This window comes from Melanostigma gelatinosum (assembly GCF_949748355.1).
Source record: "Melanostigma gelatinosum genome assembly, chromosome: 9".
NCBI lineage: Eukaryota > Metazoa > Chordata > Actinopteri > Perciformes > Zoarcidae > Melanostigma > Melanostigma gelatinosum.
Window position 1 is genome coordinate 18357940 of NC_136642.1, and position 22665 is coordinate 18380604.

Genomic DNA, 22665 nt, shown 5'->3' on the forward strand with positions numbered 1-22665 from the left:
GTGTTTTCTGAAGACTTTTGCCTGTACTGAAAGAAAGCTGCCCCCTCCGAGCCCCATTAAAGTTGTCAACAAAGTGCAAAATCGGTAACCTGACAGATGAAATAAATAAAAAACAAGGCCTCCATCCGCCAAGAATTCAGAGAGGCATCCAAGAATCCAGAATGCACTACATCAACTGACGCCTTAAACCACTCAATCATTTCTGCTTCTATTTGTTTTGTTGCAATGTTGCCACATGCTCTCATCGATATTAATTATTTGTAAAGAATGATACATATCTCAGATAAAGGTAAATATTCAACCCTAGCACGGACAGTGCCTTCTTCTCCATACTCGAGTGTCTCACCTTACTGGCTGCTAAACAATGATAGCGTTTAATCTTGTGTCACTTACCAGCAAGCACACAGGACACATTTTTGTGTGTGCCCAGCAGCATAGTAGGACAGCTCCAAGTGTGAACAAACTCTGGAGCTCAACCTCTGTACTTATTCTTTCTTAGTCTGAGAGGAATATATAAAGAAACACAGTTAAACTCTATAAAACTGCCACGGTGTTTGCCCTTACAGACAGTTTAGCCTGGCTACAGACACTCTTGTCCCTGAGCCAGAGGTGGCTGGCAAGGCCAAACATCTCCTATTCCCTGCTAATGAAATCTGGAATAAAACCCGACTTGGCTTGAATTCCCCACCCTTCACACACAAACACACACACTCTCACACACACACATGCACACACACACACACACACACACACAACTGCACAAGTACTAACACACAAACAGACAACCACTCTCCAGGGTTCTGGTGCACACACACACACACACACTGGTATAGTACTCACAGAACCTCTGCAGTCCCAGCCAGGGATTATCCTAGGAAAACACTCCTTTTGTTGGGCCCCAGTCAAATTACTTTTCAGAGCTCTCATGCTTTTATCAGAGCTGTCTGTGTGTGTGCGTGGGTATGCATGTTAAGGCAGTCCAAACATAGGCTGTTGCTGATTGCAGGGAGCACATCCAAAGCGAATGGTCACTAATGACTAAGTAAGCTGTTTATATTGCCCTCAGTATGTATGTACGTGTGTGTGTGTGTGTGTGTGTGTGAGAGAGAGACAGAGATTACGTGTGTGCGTCTACTCATGTGCCAGTGATTTTTCTAAAGATAGTACATCACCAAATCACCATGTTGCGTTGCCTGTTGGCAGGCTGGTCCGGTGTTTGTGACATTTCAACTTGACATTCATGAATAAAGACACTGATGCTTAGAAACACGGTTCGAGTTGCACTTCCTGTCGGCCTGCTGCTCCAACCCCCTCTGTCAAAAAAATATTTGGGAAGTTCTGCACGACTACTTTCACGACCTCACGAGAAGAACAACAGCATTGGTCGTTCATAACCGAGTAGTTTTTTGCTTTTGCTTAAACATAACCAAACCTTTACCACAGCGTTGGCAGATCAGGGGAATGCTCACATGCGTTGTTCTTCTCTCAGAACAGTGGTGTGTTTGAAGAGTGACCATTTTTGTTCTTTTGGTATGAGGACTTGCTTCAGGGAGACCTCTGCATCGACTGCCAATGTACAGTCATACTTTTGTTCCGCGGATAATTCATTTCTCGGGTACCAACTCTCAGCCTGGGCAACGGCCAACTCAGTTGACTGGGCACAGATTGTAAAGCCACATTCAGCTTCTATTCATTCACACTACTGCCTTCTCCTCGGAGACTACCAGTCTTTTTAAAAGTTGTGTGAGAGTTTGTTGTGTGCAAGTATATGTTTCGGTGTGCGACTGCCACTTTGTGTGAGTGTAAGCGCGTTCGAGAGCGCGTGCGATGTGCGCCTGTGCCTGAGACGCAGAGAGATGAGGCGAGAGTGCCAACATGAGAGATAAACAAAGACTAACAGTGAAAGAGGAGAAGTGAAGCGTGTGCCCGTGCGCTCGTGGGCATGTGTACGTGTGTGCCGAGGGTGCAAACTAGCTTTGTAGCTCTCAGTGAAGTGTTGATTTAAGTGGAAGTGTAGGGAGGAGATGGGATGAAAGGCCTGACTAGATTAGGCTGGCACACGCTACTGAGGCGCGCTTTACTGCCTGGCCTTTCAGCGCACTCTGCACTGAGCGTGTGTGTGTGTGTGTGTGTGTGTGAGAGACTAGTACCCGTGTGACGACGTTGAGGATGCTCAAATTGGGATTTGTTGGATGCAGTTACTCTCCTGCTGATATTGGTGCAGCTGTACAATAAAGCAGCGGATTAGCAGAGCCACCGCAGCCACTATAAGAGCACCGAGGACACTAATCACAGTTCTGACATCTCAGCAATATCCTGTGGTGTGCATTGTGTACGTTACCACGGTGAAGTGCCGTTGTTGAGAGGTGGTGTGGAGGTTTTACGGCGTCATCCGCAGTTCTGCACGTCCCAACTGAGTTCTACAGATTCTTCGGAGGGGAGATGGGATTTAATGTGCTTATGAAGGCGACTGGACCTTGATGAGAGAGTGCAGTCGCTTTGCTGCTTGCTCTTGCCTCTGCTTGCCTCTGCTTGCATTTTCTTGCATTTTCTTGCTTCAATTTGCCAGATATATCACATATATCTTGCCAGATATATCACATATATCCAGTGGTGTATAAAGTACTCAAAAGCCATACTTGAGTAAAAGTAAAGATACCTTACTGGAAAACTACTCAAGTAAAAGTAAAAAGTCACCTATTAGAATACTACTTGAGTAAAAGTCTTAAAGTATCTGATATTTATTGTACTTAAGTACAAAAGTACTTTAGTATCAAAAGTAATTTTCTGATATTAAATGTACATCACAACCTGAACATTAAATGAACATCATAACCTGTTCATTGAAAGTAAAAGTACAAGTAAATGCTGTTAATAAAAAAGCAAAGGGTCAGAATTGTGAGAATGATGAAGTTTATTCTTTTAAGTGCTGTGGCACCATGACCAAGGACATGGAGCTGTGTTGAACATAATTGGGTTGGCTGTGATCCATCCAGGAGCAACAATGTTCAACATAACATATTGTACATAGTATACTTTTGCATCTACTATGAACTTATCATCATAATTCTCCGAAAAGCAATATGACACTATGAAGGAGTTGTAACAGTGCGTTTATAAGTATGCTCATTAGACTAGAGGATGTAGAGGCCAATGCATAATATTATGTTCAGCAAAAAATATCCACTTGATGCATCAGGTCAGTGTTGTGAGAAAGGACACCTGCCTTGTAAACTCCTATGGGCCTGATTTGAACACAAAGGTTTTGCTCAAGCTGAATCTGCAATTGGGCGACTGCTACCATCATAACTCCATCTGATCATCCACAACATGACTCAAATATGAAAACATGATCAATACTAAAGCAGCACCAAAAGTAACAACCCAGTAATTACTTGAAACTGAAACATGTCCTGTTCATCTTCAAAAGAAGTTGGTTTTCAAAATTGCGAGAATTCAGTCTCGCTCTTCTTGGGCTGAAGACGAGTCCTGCGATGCTAAATAGTCTTTCACAGGCCGCTGAGGCAGGTAGAGGTGTGTTCAGCGTCACAGACAGCTTGCACACAGCTGCGAAGGATTTCACTAATGCTGCGCTCTCGCGGCTCCTGTCAATCCGTGTATATAGCTACAGCTAACGTTAGCCAACTAGTGCTGCACAACTGTCAACACTTCCTCAGCTCACTAACTCGCTAGCGATCCACTGGTGTTGGTCTTCGTCACCACCGTCGTTTGTTGCGGGAGTAGCAGGTGCCTCCATTTCTGCTTCCATCATGAAATCAGTCGTCGTAGAGTGGAATTCTACTCATGTAGTCGCCCGCTAGCTTATAGCATGTAGCATCCTGGGAATCAAAACACCGCGGCTTTGAGAGCACTTGTTTGCAATTGTGCATTAACGTGATTAACCAATGATTTAACTTGCTGCTAGGACCACTGATTCACCAAACCTGCTTGCTTGCAGTCTGTGTTCCACCACAGTCCCCGACGCTGCTCTCATGATTCATTTTGTTTCTAAAGATAGATTTGATTTTGTAGCGAGTAACGAAGGTTTCAGGGGAAATGTATCGGAGTAAAAGTACCGGTTTTCTTTGCAAAATGTAGTGAAGTAAAAGTAAAAGTCAACAGAAATATAAGTAGTAAAGTAAAGTACAGATACCCAAAAAAACTACTTAAGTACAGTAACGAAGTATTTCTACTTCGTTACTATACACCACTGCATATATCACTCTTCAACGTTTGAGTGAAGACAAATCCAGAAAGTCGTCGAGCTATTTGGATTGTTGGCTAATGCTAACTAGCAGCTAAGTTAAAGCTAAGTAGCAGCAAGATGCCTCCCTTCTTCACGGATGACTACTACAAACTCCTACAGAAGATTGCAGTCTTGGAAACAAAAATCTACCGACTAGAAGTAAACGCGGAAGTAAATGGACTGTGTGGGAATGATACCACTCTACCATGGACTCAAAACACTGGACAAACGCCAGCTAAGACACAGCTAACTAGCATAACCAGGCCTACCAAGAAACAGGAGGAGAGAGCAGATAATGAATCTTATGCGACTGACTGGCCTGCACTAGCACACAGGCAGAACTCCTCCTCAACCCCTGCACCCAGACGGACAAAGCCAAGGACAGCTAAGGAAAGTAAAACCTGCAACATACCTCCACAACAACCAAGCCTACAACTTCAAAACAGATTTGCTCCATTGTCGCAGGATCATAAATCTCCAGCTGATGACCTGGATAAGCAGCTATCGCCTCAAAGCAGGGTAAGAACTAAGAGTCAATGTGAGAAAAGGCCGCAGGCAAAGATAATGACTGGGCCTGAGACTGGGCCTGAGATTGTTGGTGACTATGCTGTAAAAGATGTCAGAAAACTGTGCAGCAAGAATACCAAAATACTCTGCTTTCCGAAAGATATGGTCTCTGACATGAGAGACAAATTCCTGGACATCGTGGCTGACTATCCCACAGCGAAAAACATCATTGTGCATACAGGAAGCTGTGATATTGTGAAACAACAGTCTGAAGTTCTGAAGCGAGACTTTATTGATCTGTTAAACACAGTCAGCTCTGTCAAGGCTGAGGTGTTTATCAGTGGCCCTCTCCCACCAGTCAGAGGAGGAGATGAAGGATTCAGCAGGCTGTTTGCACTGAACGAATGGCTGTCAACTGCATGTGCTGACCATTCAGTACATTTTATCAACAATTTCTACCTTTTCTGGGATCGCAGACATCTTTTTGCAGTGCATGGAATTTGCCTGAACAAGTCAGGGGTAAAACTGTTTACCTCAAACCTGTTTTTCTCCCTGCGTCACTCGTCTGTCCCTACTGCCAAGGACAAGATACAAGAGGAGTCTAAACAAGAGATAACCACACAGCATCGCCATGGAGACCTTACGGGAAGGATGCCCCCGCCTAACGACAGTCAAAAGGAGGAGTCTCCAACCTCATCATCAGGGACCGCCTTCGCCTCCGATCTCCCACTTTCCCCACCCTTCCTAGACGAGGAGTCTTTACCTCCCTCCCCAGCTATTTTGGGTCCATACTTTGGATCGCAATCCTCTCTCACACTCTCCCCATCGTCCCCCCACCTGGAGTTCACTGACAACATGAAAAAGCTGGTCACTGCTGGAACCAAACACACACCTCTTCACACTCCCCGACGGCTCTACAACCGTCCTCTGTCTCCCCTACCTGATGGAGGAAATAATTGATATCTTCTGGGTCCAGGCTGCAAGGCTAATGATACCAATGACTCTCTCCAGGAAAAGTCGGGGCCCTGTATGCAGCTAGCCGCTTCAATTCCTGTCTTGCAAGTTTATAGAAAAAGAAAGGTGAGGCTGCGAAGAAACAATAGTAAACATGCAAACTTATCAAACTTAGCATACATTCCTCGTCAGCCTGTCCAAATAAATTGGGCAAAGAAAGCTTTAACCACATTAAACTTAGCTTTATTAAATGTCAGGTCTCTGTCAGGAAAAACATTTTTAATCAATGATTTTATTGTTCGGCACAAACTGGACATTTTGTTTTTAACTGAAACTTGGTTAAATCAAGATAACAGTGCAGCTGTTCTTATTGAATCAACACCTCACAACTTCAGTTTCATGAGTGAAACAAGAGCGCATAAGAAAGGAGGTGGAGTTGCTGTTTTATTTAATGATTCTCTTCAATGCAAGCAGATGTCCTTTGGTCATTTTAGTTATTTTGAATATGTGGCTCTGAATTCCACTCAAGCTTTATTCCTCAACATTTACAGACCGCCTAAATACTGTGCAACCTTCTTTGATGAGTTTACTGAACTGCTGTCTGTAATCTGTATTGATTTTGACTGTGTTGTTATTGTTGGTGACTTTAATATCCATGTTGATAATCCCCAGGACAGAGAGTCTATAGAACTATGTGGTATTTCAAACTGCATGACCACTGATCTCTTACATATTGTAAACACATCCCTTCTCTCAGGTGTCTTCCCACAAGCCCTAAAAACTGCAGTTATTAAACCACTCTTAAAGAAAGCTGGTTTAGACTCCGCAACGATGAAAAATTATAGGCCAATATCAAACCTCCCATTTTTAAGTAAAATAATTGAAAAAGCGGTTTTCCAACAGCTGACGGACTTCTTGGCCGTAAATAACTGCTTTGATGTTTTCCAGTCAGGCTTTCGACAGCACCACAGCACTGAAACTGCTCTTGTTAAGGTTTTCAACGACATCCACTTGAACATAGACAATGGCAGAAGTTCAGTCTTAGTGTTGCTAGATCTCAGTACTGCATTCGACACGGTCGACCATGCCATACTCCTAGAAAGACTAAAAATCTGGGTGGAACTCTCTGGCACAGCACTTAACTGGTTTGAATCCTACTTGAAGGGCCGAGAATACTTTGTGTCTGTAGCTGATTACACATCAGAGCTGACTAAAATGACATGTGGTGTTCCCCAAGGTTCAATACTGGGGCCTCTTCTGTTCAACATCTACATGCTTCCACTAGCTCAGATTATGGAAAACAACAAAGTGTGCTATCATAATTATGCAGACGACACACAAATCTACATAACTATGTCACCAGGGGACTATAATCCCATACAAGGGCTGGGTAACTGCATTGAACAAATCAACAACTGGATGTGCCAGAATTTTCTTCAATTAAACAAAGATAAAACAGAAGTAATTGTTTTTGGTACCAAGGACGAACAATTGAAAATCACCGCTCAGCTTCAGTCACTGATGTTAAAACCCACAAACCAAGCCAGAAATCTAGGTGTAGTTATGGATTCAGACCTCAACCTGAACAGCCATATCAAGACAATTACAAAATCAGCCTACTATCACCTGAAGAATATATCAAGGATTAGAGGACTTATGTCTCAACAGGATTTGGAAAAACTTGTCCATGCATTTATCTTCAGCAGACTGGACTACTGTAACAGTGTGTTTACAGGTCTCTGTAAAACGTCCGTCAGAAAGCTGCAGCTGATTCAGAACGCTGCAGCTCGAGTCCTCACTAAGACCAGTAGGGTGGACCACATCACTCCAGTTCTGAGGTCTTTGCACTGGCTTCCTGTCCAACAAAGAATTGACTTTAAAATCCTGCTGTTGGTTTACAAAGCACTGAATGGTTTGGGACCAAAATACATCTCTGATCTGCTGCTACCTTATGAACCATCCCGACCCCTCAGGTCGTCTGGGACCGGTCTACTTTCTGTTCCCAGAGTCAGAACTAAACATGGAGAAGCAGCGTTCAGTTTTTCTGCTCCACATATCTGTAACAAAGTCCCAGAAAGCTGCAAGTCTGCTGAGACCCTCAGCTCATTTAAATCAAGATTGAAGACCTTTCTGTTTGCTGCTGCCTTTAATTGAACCACGTTCAATTAATATATGAATCAATTTCCTGCATTTCTGCATTTTACTACTGCATTTTATTTCTTACACTGTTTTTTAATTGTTTTTGAAATCTCCTTTTCTTTTGCCTTATGTTTTAATGCTTTTAATGGTTTTATGTTAAGCACTTTGAATTACCTTGTTGTTGAAATGTGCTATACAAATAAACTTGCCTTGCCTTGCCTTGCCTTGCCTTGCCTTGCCTTGCCTTGCCTTGCCTTGCCTTGCCTTGCCTTGCCTTATAATCGTGCAGTTTCTGCCAGCAGGAGGCTGAATTACTGCATATTCAAGCTCCCGCAACCATAGTAGTTCATTGGCTAAGTTGTTTGCAGAACCGTCTCTCCATGTTAGTCTCTCTGTGTGTAGGAGACTGACAGTTGAGGGTAAAAAACAACATTTGAAGTGGTTTCAAACGCTTGAGGTGTGCTTGATTTATCTTGGACAGACAACACAACAGCTTCAAAGGGGATATCAATGGTGGTACAATTTGAAAAAAAAGTCAGCCGTCCTACTGCTTTTTCAAATATTGAACGTGCATTCCACTGCTCTTTAGCCAGGGGTTTAGAGATCAGCAGCAGCTCAGGTACTATTGGGTTTAACAATCATCTGGCCTTTATTATTAACAAAACAGTGCTTTAAACACAGCTCAATGAGCAGGAGTCTCTGGGCTGTCACATCTTGGCAGCAGGTGACAGTTAACGGAAACCACTGCTGAATGATATTCACAATAAATCTGATTTTTTTTGTTTGCCTCTGTTCGGCGCTACTGAAACTCCACCGCCATGCTGACATTTGTGCTGAACCATCGGATGAGACAGAGACGTTAGTCTGCTACATGTGGTACAGTAGCAATCTGCATATTTCATTGATTTAACTTCCTGTATGAATAATTAAGACCCCGAGAGGCATTATCTCCTTGTGCATGTATGTTTGCATCCTTGTATGCACATGCTCAGTCGTCTATGGCCTCGTATACAGCGCATAGCTGATGTGTGCGTTTATAGGCCTACTTAGTATGTAGTTTGCTCATTAAGAAAATGTTCCTAATGCAATATGCACGACGGGGCATCGATGTAGAAGACTTTCTTATCAAAGCTTGACATTGTTTTTAGACTCTGCATATGTGTGTCCGTGGGTATTTTCCGAGGGTTCCTGCTGTCATTTGTGCTGTTTTCGGGTTGGCCTATGAGTCACGGGGACTGACTCCTTCCAACACTGTTGAAGATTTCATCAGATTTCCCAAACCATCCAAATACTGACATCACCGTATTTTGTAATCTTCTTGCCTTTTCCTCTGCAGCTCAATCTATAATAAATCTTTATCGCTTCTTCCTCTTGTTATTTTGGTTCTCGCACAAATATGTTTTTCCAGTGCTTTGATGTGCTTTGACATGGGTCGGCCTCTACGGGAATGTAAATAGCAAATGCATTTTTTTAAGAGGAATCCTGAGACAATTAATTTGAATTAAAATGGGAACAAGTGACCCATTGCCCAAAATCATCTCTAATACCTGAACCCCATTTGTTTGAGTCAATGCCAGGCACCAGCCGTGGGCTCATCTTCAAATGCATACTTTAACGCAATTTAATACAGAATTAAATGTTCCTATTGGATAAGCACCAGCAGCAGATACATGCAGTTACATAATACACGCATAGCACCTGACATATGGACGCTGCCATTTTTACAGCTTTATTATAATCCAATTACTTCTACAGCAGTGATTTGTGAATCCCCTCTGCCCTTATTGCTGAGTTAGTCTGCCTTTCTTTCTTTAACTGATGTCTCACTGTTTCTAACTTTTGAATGAATCCTCAGAAAATCTAAATAAGAAAAATGCGATTTTATGTCGATTGTAAAAACTCAGGCTCATGCACACAGGCAGATGTAAATGAGATGTACAACAAGTATTTGTATGGAATAAGGTGATGCATGTTCACACACACACACACGCACACACATACACACACTCACAGCAGCTGTCAACTGCTAGATTAGATGCAGTGGAAGAGCTGAGTACAACAGGAGGAGCAGTCAGTGCACCGCTGTGACACAAAATACGAACTGCAGCACTCTTACCAATACCAACCCCCAAATTATCCTCTCAGCAGAGGTCTCTCCCAGTCCTCACTGTCTCTAGAGAGAGAGAGAGCGAGAGAGAAGAAACTGATGGTGTGGAGGACTCAGCCAGCCAGATCCACCTGCGCACAATACATGCAATAACTAATTCTATTTTGTTCCGTAGAGAACATGAAGAGAATGCAGATGTAGTCTGATGCCTTGTTTTCAGTCAGAGGGATTTTACATGCGTAAACGGCTAATTTTGCCACCAGTTTGTCCAATATCTCTTACGGTGGTTTTGTGTTAAAGTTGATCATACTGACGACTGAATTTGACGCTTTGGTTTTGCAATATCTCAAAAGCACCGTAGTGGATTAAATACCAAGAAGACAGAGGTGAAACGGCAACCAATCTCGTTATTGCAACGCACTAAATTAATCCATAGGATTGTTTTCAAAAAGTCAATGTATTCCACCAACGGATGTCCCTTGTCGTGGGATACTGTGCCTACTTTCCAGGGTACAAGCACAAGTTGAGTGGCAGGTACTTGAAAAACAAGGAAGTAGAGGAGCATACAACAGATAATACCATAAAAACATCAAGGTGCATGCATGAATCGCTCTCACAGACGCACTGCAGTGGGCACAGCAGCACACAATATACATAAGAATTTGACTCCATATCATAGCATACTGGACGGTACGTAATGACACCGATCTCTCCCACTTAGTGTCTTTGTGAATATGAGTTAAGCTGTAGGCCTAAGCGGAGCAGGCCCTGGTGGTGTTGGTTACAGAGTGGAGGAGGTGTCTGGTGGTTTGTACATCCACAGAGGATGCTCGGTCAAAACAGTCAAAGCACAACAGCAGAAAAAATGCAGAGGAAATAAAGGAGAGGATCAGAGTTAGGGGGGACGAAGGCAAGATTAAGCAGAGAGGAGAAGAAAGAGGGCAGGGGAAATATGAAGCGCTTCTGGAATAAGCTCGTAAGAACAGAGTGGTTTCACTCCCCGGTGTAGCAGAGGGAGAGTCGGTCCCTAATGTACACTGACACATTTTGCTTTCTCAAATCCATATGTCACTTTCCTGTCCTGGATCATATATTCTCCTCAGTATTCACTTTAATTGCTCTCAGCAATTACTCCTTTGACTTATTTCTAAAACGTACATCATCAGAGCTTTATTGCTCGGCCGCCATACGATTCTTAATCCATCACATTTTATTATTGCGTGCTTGTGCATGGTTTCCGTGCCCAAGGAAGCTTATTCACATTCTAGGTTGCAAAAGTGTAAAAAGTAAAATTGTGAAGTTATACACGAGATAACGTGAGAGATGTTGTAGTCAGACAAGGTATCGTGTTGTTCGGAAAGCTGAAAGACGGTCGCACAGATTTCGAAACATGCAATCTGCACTGCACAACAGTCAATCGGAGACAGGAAGGCCAGCGGAATTACAGATTGAGTGGCAAACCCAGACAGAAGGGAAATGGGGCTGACAAAAGTGGAGAGGCAAAACCAGACGAAGGAACGGAGGCAGACTCTTGCTTTCTTCCAAAGTACAGCCACAAGCTGTTGGTCTCAGTCTGCCAACCTAGCTCAACTTCCCAGCAATAGATAAGCTGTGTACATAATTCATACGCGTAGCCAAATCAAGATCGAGAGATTATCATGACCAGTGGCACAAAAGAGGAGAAGAGAGAAGAGGAAGGGAGGAAGAAAGGGAACAGAAGCGAGAAGGAAATTGTGTGAGCGGGGAAAAAAGTTAGCAAGGATACGAATGCAGTTACAGATGACAGAGAATCAACTAGTTTGTTTTCACCCCACAATAACCTGTATGCACCAGCATGTGTTCACATACGCATTCCCATTGGCTCCCTGTGTATAACCCTCTCCTCCCTCTGTTTCTGTATCTCCAGCCAATAGCGTCCACCCTCCCTCTTTTACTTTCAAGGAAGGGTAATCCCTCTTGTAGCTAATGTGCTGTGACATTTCATGGTACAATAGGATTTTGGGGGGACGCTATGCATTCTCATGGTGCCGGGGTCTAGCTGATAACCTCGCTGTCTGGGTGATTTTGGACTACAACAACTCTTGGACCAGTTTGTTTTCCTTTTTTTTTTGATCTCACATTGGAAATCTAATTATCAAGATGGAAATGCAGTTCACAATAATACAGACTGAGGTCACACTTTGGGGGTAACCACTATAACCACATATACGGTCACACAATACTTTAAATAAAAAGAGGGATGATTGTTTAGATCTGATTTAACATGACATCAACTGCCATGATACAGATTCATCGTGCTGTGAGTGGAAACGCAGGGTAAAGGCGATATAATCATTATTCCGATCCGACAAGAGCTGATTTCGCCTCGATGTTGTTGACGAGGCAAAGACTCATTCATGTAAAAGAAAAGTGTCATAGCTGGACAGAATGTCCCACTTTTAAATAAAGGAAGAATATTGCGGGATGTGACATGGTGCAGATTGCAGGGTTTCCCTTTGGATGGGCTGTGGGATGAAGTGCTTATCTCACTAGCAGAGCTGATGTGTGAGGATATGAGGGCGGTAAATGTGCTCATCAACCTTCAGGCACAGATATGATGCTGCCAGAGTGCCTTCAGCTGGACGCTGTTTAGTGAGGGCAATGTTGGGAGAGATAAATGTTAAACACTCTGCATGACATTTATTGTGGATTTAGTTTTTTTTTCGGTATGTCCGCGCAGAATGAATGAGAGTATCAGAAACATACAAACCAATGAAGATGAGTGACGCGAAGATGCTGTCTTCAACTATGTCTCTCATACTTTTTTTTTTAGCTTTACATCCCTTGAGTGAGCACCCCAAGGTGATAGCACCTTACCCTAGGCGGCATCTTACAGGGTCCACGAGCAGAACAATCTTCGAACGCAATTTGCTGACTTCTAAATAAACAGGCTCTTGCTGTAATAAAAATAAGAACAAATTTGCTTTTATGAGGCTATTACATGACCCCCCCCCCTCCCACACACACACACACACGCACACACACACATTTTCCAACAATAGTAGAGCTGAAAAGGCTAATTTGATTCACAACCTTGCTGTGTCCTCTATGCAAAATCAAGCCTTAAATCAATGAATGGCATTCATCCCGATGCTGCGTCGAACGTCTTCCTCAGCCATACGCAGATTACAACTGAATTGAGCCGAGTGTTTATCTGGCTAACAGCCATACAAGGGGACTAACATCTTGTCGCTTTGATTCGCTGTAAGATTTGTTTCGAAAGCGTGACAGCGAGCGTGAGACGGACGGAGGCTGAGAAGTGTCACGCCCAGATTCATCAGACAGGGTTGTCAGGCGAGCTATTGCTGTTTTGGCTGACTGCGTTATACCTGGAGGGAACTCGACGCTGTCGCCACTACACTGCAGCCAATTTAGCTGGAGCACAGCTGCTAAGAGGCTCCCCAAGGTGTGTGTGTGTGTGATTCAGGATTAAGCCACAGCACCAATTAAAGCCTCAGACTGGTTTTTAAAGGATAAATTATTAACAGCAGGAGTGACCTCTCTGGTGGCCTTTCCTCCCTCCTCTGCTATTCTCTTCTCCTCTCCAACCTTCCTTTACTTGCGTCAAACCGGCCTCCCTTCCCTCACAACGTCTTCTCTTTCTTTGCCTCCGCTTGCTTCAGTTTTTTATTCCAGGCAACCCCTTTTGTTTCGCTATTTACCAGCGAACTTCTAAAAGATCTTCGATTTTAAAATTTAAACAAAGAAGAAGCAGGTGTCATATTTTTGTTGTCCCTAAACTTCAAATCAAAACTCTCATCTTCTCACTCGGCTAAAGAAAAGGAACGGCAAATATAAAGATTCTGTTCTTCATCAGCAAAGCGTTTGTTTGCTTGTAACTCGTGTGGGATATTTATCTTTCACGATGTGTTTCCCCTCACTGGATACTTTGGTATATTAATGCCTTCAGGATACAGGTGGGCTTGATTGTTGCTCTATGCAGCTGCGTTCCCCCTTATTCCGCCTTTGTTCAATAGTAAAAGCATGTTAGCCAGTAATGGATACTTTTAACCTTTTCCAGGTAATTCGATCAGGCCTTTAAATCAATCCAAGCACACAAACTGTCTCTGGAATGATCGGTGAATACATCGATTGTTTTTTGAAATGGGTGAACCATGTCCCTTTTTTTGATTTGATGAATTGTTCAATTCTGAATTCTGAAATATAAATGTGAGATGCCGTGTATCATCTCTCACAGGAACCAGAGAGGAGGGAGAGTTGAAATGGTTGAAAGACCTAACTGTATTTAACACGGGGGTTACTTCATGCTGTCATTTAGTATTCCAGCAAATGGAATTTCCTGTGGAAAATGGCGCGGCGTCCCCTCACTATGTCATATTGGTCCAGTGGCTCGTCATCATCCAGATGCAATTTGTTTTGGCAGTTGACTCTATTAACATCCTGTTGGAACACAGAATATAAATTGTGAGTTTCATTGCAACAGTAGAGTGTGGGGGCATCTCTGAATGAAAATCCCAAGCGTAAAATCAGTAGGGCCTTACTCGTTTCCAGTGTTGTCAGATGGGGCTGGTTTTTTTGACAAGTGAAGTAGAAGAGGAAATTTGGTCCGCTTATGTCAACATTTGCCAGGTTTTTAAAAATATTGTGAAAACAACATTACCAAATAGATATCATTTTATGGTCAGAAACACAGATACAACATTCAGTCAACTTCGTTATGGCCCTGAACTCATATTATTGACTCTTTTAATCTAGGCAGAGGGGAGCACCTATACTGACCTTGACGTCATTGATCTCGACATACCTTGGTTACCTTGGTTGTCTCACAGCTCTCTTAGTCGGTTGCGATAGCCCGTGTTATCGTATCCCCATATATTTGATCTCTTATTGGATGCAGATATGATGCTTTAAATGTGTCTGATTGGTTTTCTTGTGTGCATGTAATGGTGTGACAAGGGTTTCTGACAAGGTAGTGATATATATTATATCTGTTTTTTATTGGAATGGTCGGGTTTTAAATTGTGACTGGGCTGGAAACTGATCCGGCCCCATTGCGCGTGTCATGTGTTTTCTGTCACATCACTTTGCCCCTCTAGTCTAGCGTGTTATGTATTTATCTCGAGCACATTTTTCTTAGACGTTTCTATCTAATCTTCAACCTGAGAAATGAAGAACCTAATGATAGACAGCTCTGCCTCTTTTACGATGCCCTGTTATGGATGCCCCCCCCCCCCCCCTAGACATCCTCAGTTCATCATCTGATCTCAGTCAGCGGGCTTGGATTCCACTCGATGTGTTCTTACACTCTGATCTCTTCCTCCCTGCCTCCATCCCTCTGCCCCTCCCTCTTCTTCTCTGTTACCCTGAATATTTGCTCCTCTCAGATTCGATGAGGGAATTTAATTAGAGCAGAGAGAGAAACAGGAAGGAAAAGGGAACACAGTGAGGGAAGGATGCGGAGTGATAATGAATTATCAGTGACCCCGGGATCAGACAAGGTGAAGATAAGTGTGTTTGAATCAGACCTGGTCGATCTGGAGGAGAGAGGCGTATTGAACCTTGTTACTACATTAGACGAGACTGTAGTGGTGCATTGACGCCGCAACATTGCTTCACTTAACAAGTGAAATTACCGGTAACCCCTGAAGTACCCATGCAGGATCACGGGTTGATGCAGACGCCCACTGCACCATCACATGTCTCTGTTTGCTTCCATAGCTCGAGTGAGATGACCTTAAAAAGGAGTTCTTGTTTACAGTGTTTTCATATGACTTCCATTAACATAGATTATGTTGATAGAATACATCTACCTTGGATTTGCTTTACAATACAGCTCAGCTGTGTCCTGTTGTTGAGTGCCAACACACATCCTACAATTGAGATGCATGTGTATTTATACATTTCCTAATTCTCGGCTCAAAAATGTACGAGAATTGAGGATGGAGGTTCATACTTCTCGGTTATTTTATGTATGTTCCTCATAACAAAAGCTCCTCGTTTTTCTCGAGTTTGCTAGCTAACTTCTAGCCGTGTAAGTGTTTGGAGGCTAGTCTCGACATTTTTACAGAAATGATTTTGTATGTGTCAGCTGTTGCTCTATTTTATGTTCAGTGCTAATTACAAAATACGTTGCATGTTGTGAACACGGCACCATTATGTCTGCTACATGCTTTGAGAATTGTACTGCCGTTGTGAGCATGTTAGCATGTGATGCGGCGAGGCTTTTAAAGACATTTTAATTGAATGCTAATGAGAGTAGACCCCCCTAAACATACAGTACAATTGCACACACACACACACACACCTGCTAGTTGCTATCTTTTCAGTTTGGCATTGCTGCTGTAAGAAGAGGAACCCAACACACCCAACACACACACACACACGGCAGTTCCTATGTTTTCAGCTTCTCATTGTTGCCGTGGAGAAACATTATTCTGTCTGCACACTTATTCTATAGTCTCCATTCTTTGACCTGATGCTATATAAGCATTCTGTCTTATTCTTGTGCCCTCTTATTCTGATGGTAATTTGACTGCCTGAAAGGACTGGCAGAGGATTGCTCTGTCTCCTTCGACAAAATACGCGAAAAAGTCATTCCTGGGATTAAAAAAAAAGCTCCGCGGTGGATTTCCAGGGCTCTGTTGTCATCTCTACAGTTGCCCGTCGGCCCCCTGTTCATATGCAAATCAGCCAGAGCTTGATTATTTTAATCTCCTGCACAGTGTTGGAGGAGAGAAGGGGGGGGGGGGGGGGGGGATATGAGGGAGCGATGAGACGAGAGGAAAAGAGATGATGGACCTGGAGAAGAGTAGAAAGTCGAAGACAAAAGACGAGGAGATGAAGTTATGTTGGAGGAGGAGGAAAGCTAAATGTTTGACCGGAACAGCGAAGAGGTGAGGGACATGAGAGGGCAGGAAGATAATATTAATATGCAAGCAGAAGACAATAACATTAAGCAGGGTATAAGCGCTGCTGGATGATAAGCGGCAGGTAGGAATATATAGTTCACCTATAAGGGAGTTCATTAGCATTAGTTCATTGGCATTGACGGAGAACTACTGCTGCAATTGAAACTTCAGTTGAAACTTTAAGGGAAGTCACTAAAGAACAATGAAGCCTCCATACTTTTATGTAGTTCTGTGTAAAACCAATCACGAACCCCGTCTGCTGCCGCTCATCGTGCATACTGCCGGGTTGAAACACTGACCAGGGGCCAATAAGAGGAGGAGCGAGAGAGACTTTCTTGAATAAACGAATTAATCATTTGCATAAATATCCATAATAAAAGAGCTTTGTGCAAAGATCCTCTTCACTATGCATTTTCCCCCCTTTTTGTAACTTGCATGCTAGAGGTCATGCAATTAAAAATGAAAAATGTAGCATATGATATATTTTTGGGGGGCGAATATGCTCAGAGAGGTGAAGGAAAAATCGACGTGGTATGTTGTGATGTGTAATGCAGTCAGTGGAATGATTTCCTTGGACCTCACTGCAGGAGAAAGGTGTTTTGATTAAAAAGAGAGTGCAAAATCAGCTGCTTTAGCGTAGGTAGACTTTTTAGTGACTGCGTTTGCTTCAGACAGCAAAGGCAACACGTATGCAAGAAAATAGCTTCAACATTTGCATCGTGTTCAATATATGACTCATGTGCATTGGCAAAATCCGAGGCCATGATCCCAGTCAGGACATTTAAACTGATGAAACACTGGAACTTACAAGGTGGCTGTATTTTTTGGGAGACATGTTACGACTTTTTTGGAATCACTGTCTTAGCCAGGTATATCATAATTCATCCACAGAAATACATTATGTGAACAGATACACTTGCACACACAGAATATACCCAAATATAGACACAGTCTTTGCACAACCTCGTTTTGGTGTTTTTTTCCCTCACACAGGCTATACCTTGACCCCAAGAACAATAGCCGTGTAGCCTAACACAGATTCAAATCAATCTCAAGTTAAACAGCCCTTCTGTAAACCTCCCCTCACTCTGACCTTCTCGAAAACACGGCCACAGGAATTCTCTGAGAGTTCAGCAGCGTCACCACAGCCCCTCCATCATCTCCTTATCTCTCCACCAGGTCAGTCAGCACCAGGCCCAAACTCCATGTCCCCCTGGGATGTTTGTGCAACTTGTTTATGACAGTCCAAGTGTTGTTGATGCTTTTCTTGCAGATGTTAACAGGAGAGATAAAGAGGTGGAGGACTGGAACATGGCGCTCCACTGGGAAGCAACCTAGACGACCTGATCTTCTAGAGAGGCAGAGGAAAACAGGGGGGGGGGAGTCATTTGGGAAAGGGATTGTGACAGGAGAGGAAAGGAAATTAGGGGAGAGGTGAGAAATAAAGACGAAGACTAGCGAGACAGAAAGTGGAAGCACGTGAAATGTAATGGTGGTTGGATGAACAGGCAGAAGGCATTCGACAGCAGAACGAGAGATCAGCAGTTGTGGAAGTGGCTTCATCGCACTGCTCGTTCCAAAATGCAGCAACAAAGACCCTATTTCCAGAAGAACTGTGACAGAATCCAGTTAAATATACTGCCTTACGTTACTTCTTAAACTTCATTTTAAAAGCTGTAGACATGTTATGGTTTTCCCGCTGCACTGTTCTTCTGATGAGAAAAAAAAAAGGCCATACAGACGATATTCTGATTGGTCCGTTTTCTGCATTGCTAATTAAAGTGATCTTTTTCTCCATTCTGATTGACCTTTCAAGCATCTGAAATCAAGTCTGATGAAACTTGCAGACACCCTGGCAAAACATGATATCCAGTTATTTCTGCCTCGAAAAACTGCAGAGTGTCTGCAGGTCCTGTAAAACTTCAGCAGACTTAAATTGCAATACTTATAGCTGTATTAGCTCAGGGGCTATGGTTAAATCTAGTGTTACACTCATTAAATACAGCGGTCGATGTGGTATGTTGTCCGCTGACAAATATTTTCCATATATTTCAACTGCAGATTTTTTCAGGTTACTGTAACTGGCATGAAAAGAGGTATTTGATTGACATTAATGAAAGATGCAGACACTGTGTGGTTAATAGTGCTGTTCTTTTAAGGGCAAACTTAAAGGAACTTAAACTTAAATCCTTTTCCTGGGATTCCAAGCTTCTCTTGCAACTGGACCTTTATATGATTTCATTAAATAACTCTCAGGTGTGATTTCACCACGCATATAATTTACCCTCCAGGCTAATCACAGGCTATACCTCTAGCCTACACATTCCTCAACTTGACACTTGGAAACCTGTATGTATCCAGTGTTGGGTATCATTAGGCTTTTTAGAAGGCTATTTATACCTGTACACAGCAATAACTGAACTTGCTGCAGTCTCCTCCACTTCCCCCAACATAGATACGCCATGTTTCCTTCCTTTATTTTAATAATGTAAAGTATTTATTTTCCGCGTGGTAGTTACAACACCCCGAGGCCACATCTCCCAGTCCAACAAGAACCTGGACACGACGGTTTGGCAATCGAGTTATTTCTGTAAAATTCCTGAAAAGATGATTTGTTGTCTTTTCAACCTTTCCGACAGAAGCAGTAGCCAAGGCTTCATTTAGCTGCGTGTGTAATCTCTAAACGAGGACGGTATATATCGGGAGCCATGTTTCCACTCCAATGTATTCATAAGCTCTTCCTTAAACCCTTCCGCTGCTGTGTTTAGAGGCACAGAGAGTAAAGAGGGAATCTCAGCGCTGGACCCAAAAATAGCCCGCATTCTTTCCTCTGTGTTTCAGGAAGCATCAGAAGAGGCCGGAGCAAACCCGCGCTCCCATGTCCCCCTCTTTCCTTTCTCCATTGTCCCATCCTCTTTCCCCGTCGCCTTTCTCTCCCATTTCTCGTCTTCAGCAATCCCTCTTTCACCATCTCTCTACTCTGGTCTCTTTTTTCCTCCTCTCTCCTATTTCTTTACCCCTTCATTTTTTACCTTTCACCCAAAGTTCACTCCTCTCTGGGACTGTGCAACTTGTTTTCCCTCTACTCTCCTTCCTTTCTGCCATCACTCAGTGAGCCTTTCCATCCCTTCGTCTATAATGGACTCACACTGAATACAGCTCTGTTTGATCCTCGTTAATGGCTCCGCATACACGCCCACATTAGTGAGAAAGATTCCGTCGCATCATATTAAATGCACATGGAGGAGCATATTGCCAGAGATGGGCCTTGTTAAATGTACAGACAAGCTTTATAGCTATAGCAGCAGATGAATGGACTCATTGTTGGCTATTACTGTAATGGTGTGGATCTTTTATCTCTGCATCTCTGTCGAGCTCAAACAAAGGTAAATGTGCACGGATACAACAACAACACACTGGCACACCCGAAGCCTCAGTATGCAATAACGAAAATCGTTTCTGCTGAAAAAAGCGGGGGGGGGGGGGGGGGGGGAACCTGACCTCAGCAAGGTCAATGTACTTTTACTGGAACTCTGGAAACAACTGAGCTGTGGTTGTGTGTGTGTGTGTGTGTGTGTGTGTGTGTGTTTATGGGAATGAGGGTTAGTTGAAACCCATTTTCAGGGCCCTCCAGGAGCTACTCATTGTTTGGAAAGTAGAGAACTCCTTCGGGACAAGAGGGCTATCTATAGATGTGTGCACGGATGTGAGTTTAGTTGCAGACATCTGAGTGTGTATGTGTTCTAACCTAGCCCTGAATAAAGTAGGGGATGTGTAGAGAGGAAATAGATAAGAGGTACGGTAAGTAGAATAGAGGAGAGGCCCGGTCGCATCAGCATTTAAGATAGACACATTTCATCAAAAAAGGCTTGTGTGGCAAGTAAAGCCACACACATTGTTTGCGTCAACTTCCATTTTGGGCGAAATTAGACAGCAAGCCATTTTGACAGTGTTGAGGAAACGTCGATCCGAAGAGTCCAAAAAGGGAGGAAGCATTTGTAGTTTATTAGCTGGTGTTGCAACATCAACTTTTTATTCAACCCCCTTTTGGATAGTAACTGCTCCACCAAAGAGGAATGTTTTGCAGGCAGTTATGACACAGGAGATGATCGTACAAACATGTTTTCTTAATAGACTGCGTGAACTTGTCCCATTAGTGACGCTAAAGTGAAGCCAACAAGCTTGTTAACTGAAAGGTAGCCAAATGAGACCAGAGACAGCAGTTGTTTAAAAGAGTGGATATTTGTTGGAATTAATACTGAGATCTATTAAAGACAGAAACAACATTAACTGTCACCGTAGGTGTATTTAGAGATGCGCTTTAAACATTTATTTTACAGTGTCTTGCCAACAAGTCACTGAAATTGTTTTCCTCAGCCCTCTTTGCATTTATCCAGACAAATATAGGCTCATTAGGTAGTCAGCAGCATGCACATACATGACACCGCGCAGCGATGTTTTGCGGCGTGTAGCTGCTCACAGGCTCAGCCGTGCATGAAATCTACGAAGACTCGGTGACTGTGTTTGCTTTGTGTCTCTGCCTCTGAGCCTTTTCCCCCACTGAGCGAGCTGCGCCACTGTACTAAGCGTGTCAACAATACCAGCTGAGAGGCAGCCTTCAGTCCACACACTCTCGACTGCCGAGTAATCCATTAAAGAGAGGAACTGGGAGGAGAAGAGAAGGGAGGGAGATAGAAATATAGAGCGAGCATGTGGGAAGTGGAAGGATGGAGGTGAAAGGAGCCAGAGATTGAGCGATGGTGGAGTGGAATTTGACAGTGAGCAAGAGAGCGAGGGAAAAGGGAGGAGGAAGCGTGGTTGCCAAAGAGAGAGAGAGAGAGATTTCAATGTTTCAAAGGATTTCCCTATCACAGTCTCTGACACATTACATACAGAGCTCACTATCGGCCCGGCTCTGACAGCTGCATCAAATTGGCTGAAAGAGGTTCCCTGGGCAAGGCCTTTGATCAGGTATGTGTGTGTGTTGTGTCAGCGAGTGAGAGGAAGGGGAGAGATTTTGTACATTTGTGCATACCTGGACAGCTCAGTCTGTGTGAGTGGAAAAAACAGGCTTCTACAAATCACTGAGGAAAGAAATGAATGTACATAGATAAGGCTGTGTGACAGTGAGTGTGTGAATGAATGCGGCCAGTTTCGTTATGTATGCGTGCCTGTATTGAATGTGCCGGCATGTTAATGTGTCTCATCCTAGGCATGTTACAGCTTTTTATTCCAGTGATATTTCTCTTTCAGATTTCAGCTCGGGGTCTTTTATTTGTGTCGGACTCTTCCCATCAAACATGTATCCATGTTATCTCTCAGATGTGGTCGGTAAACAAAGCCATTGTTAAAAGGCTCATATCAAAACAGCCCTCGACACAGTTCAGGCTTTGAAGCAGTGAGGTTTCCATTATCATGATCACAGGCACCACATGCAAAAATGTGCACGCATATCTCAGTACAAATCACGCACTGTTTGGCACTGAAAAGCTTCTCTGGAGGAATTTGGATGCTTCGCTCAGTCTGTAGAAACTAAAAAACTATCTTCAATTAAGAACACAGCTTGAGGATATCAGAGTTCACATTTTTCTTGTCACTCTTTACAGTAATTATATTAACACATTTCAATTGTATTCTCAGAATGTGCTGACGTTTTATCACTGTAAGCAGTGTGGCTCTAGGGATGGTCCTCTGAGGCTCACGTGTGTGCAAAGTATTGGGCGTTAGTTGTCCCCAGAGGATGACTTTGGTGATACCTGACTTAGTTTGGTAGATATTTTTGGCTTGTGGTAAAATATCTTGAC

At 43.2% G+C, this 22665-nt stretch overlaps 1 protein-coding gene across 5 annotated transcripts in view; it reads left to right on the forward strand.

The window, feature by feature from the left end:
* Positions 1-22665, forward strand: part of LOC306781860 (RNA-binding motif, single-stranded-interacting protein 3-like) — a 110647-nt gene that overhangs the window by 10018 nt on the left and 77964 nt on the right. The window contains exon 1 of one of the 5 annotated variants that reach the window (XM_079274918.1): positions 21733-21832. The exons of the other annotated variants lie outside the window; for them this stretch is intronic. The gene's annotated coding sequence lies outside the window, so the exon portion shown is untranslated. Of the gene's footprint in view, positions 1-21732; positions 21833-22665 lie in introns of those variants that run through there. 5 annotated transcript variants of the gene reach the window in all.